Source organism: Schistocerca cancellata, chromosome 12 (genome assembly GCF_023864275.1).
Source record: "Schistocerca cancellata isolate TAMUIC-IGC-003103 chromosome 12, iqSchCanc2.1, whole genome shotgun sequence".
Lineage (NCBI taxonomy): Eukaryota > Metazoa > Arthropoda > Insecta > Orthoptera > Acrididae > Schistocerca > Schistocerca cancellata.
In genome coordinates, this window is record NC_064637.1 from 144,406,438 (window position 1) to 144,407,930 (window position 1,493).

The window sequence follows — 1,493 nt, forward strand, 5'->3', positions numbered from 1 at the left end:
TTTTAATTGCATTCAAAAGCATGTTACTACTATTATGACCGACCAAATCATAACAAATTGCACGGCGTGCGTTTTTAATGATAACTTTACGCTATTCAAGTTCCGCTACAGCTATCTTGACTCTTAATGTTACAATGGGTGACTGGAATTCGAGAGTAGGAAAAGGAAGAGAAGGAAACGTAGTAGGTGAATATGGATTGGGGCTAAGAAATGAAAGATGAAGCCACCTGGTAGAATTTTGCACAGAGCATAACTTAATCATAGCTAACACTTGGTTCAAGAATCATGAAAGAAGGTTGTATACGTGGAAGAACCCTGGAGATACTTAAAGGTTTCAGATTATGTAATGGTAAGACAGAGATTTAGGAACCAGATTTTAAATTGTAAGACATTTCCAGGGGCAGATGTGGACTCTGACCACAATCTATTGGTTATGAAATGTAGATTAAAACTGAAGAAACTGCAAAAAGATGGGACCTGGAGAAACTGACTAAACCAGAGGTTGTACAGAGTTTCAGGGAGAGCATAAGGAAACAATTGACAGGAATGGGGGAAAGAAATACAGTAGAAGAAGAATGGGTAGCTTTGAGGAATGAAATAGTGAAGGCAGCAGAGGATTAAGTAGGTAAAAAGATGAGGGCTACTAGAAATCCTTGGGTAACAGAAGAGATACTGAATTTAATTGATGAAGGGAGAAAATAGAAAAATGCAGTAAGTGAAGCAGGAAAAACGATACAAATGTCTCAAAAATGAGATCAACAGGAAGTGCAAAATGGCTAATCAGGGATGGCTAGAGGACAAATATAAGGATGTAGAGGTTATCTCATGAGGGGTAAGATAGGTACTGCCTACAGGAAAATTAAAGAGACCTTTGGAGATAAGAGAACCACTTGCATGAATATCAATAGCTCAGATGGAAAACCAGCTCTAAGCAAAGAAGGGAAAGCAGAAAGGTGGAAGGAGTATATAGAGGGTCTATACAGGGGCGATGTTCTTAAGGACAATATTATGGAAATGGAAGAGGATGTAGTTGAAGATGAAATGGGAGATATGATACTGCGTGAAGAGTTTGACACAGCACTGAAAGACCTGAGTCGAAACAAGGCCCCGGGAGTAGACAACATTCCATTTGAACTACTGACAGCCTTGGGAGAGCCAGTCATGACAAAACTCTACCATCTGGTGAGCACGATGTATGAGACAGGCGAAATATCCTCAGACTTCAAGAAGAAGATAATGATTCCAATCCCAAAGAAAGCAGGTGTTGACAGATGTGAAAATTACCGAACTATCAGTTTAATAAGTCACAGCTGCAAAATACTAACGCGAATTCTTTACAGATGAATGGAAAAACTGGTAGAAGCCGACCTCGGGGAAGATCAGTTTGGATTCCGTAGAAATGTTGGAACATGTGAGGCAATACTGACCTTACGACTTATCTTAGAAGAAAGATTAAGGAAAGTCAAACCTACGTTTCTAGCATTTGTAGACTT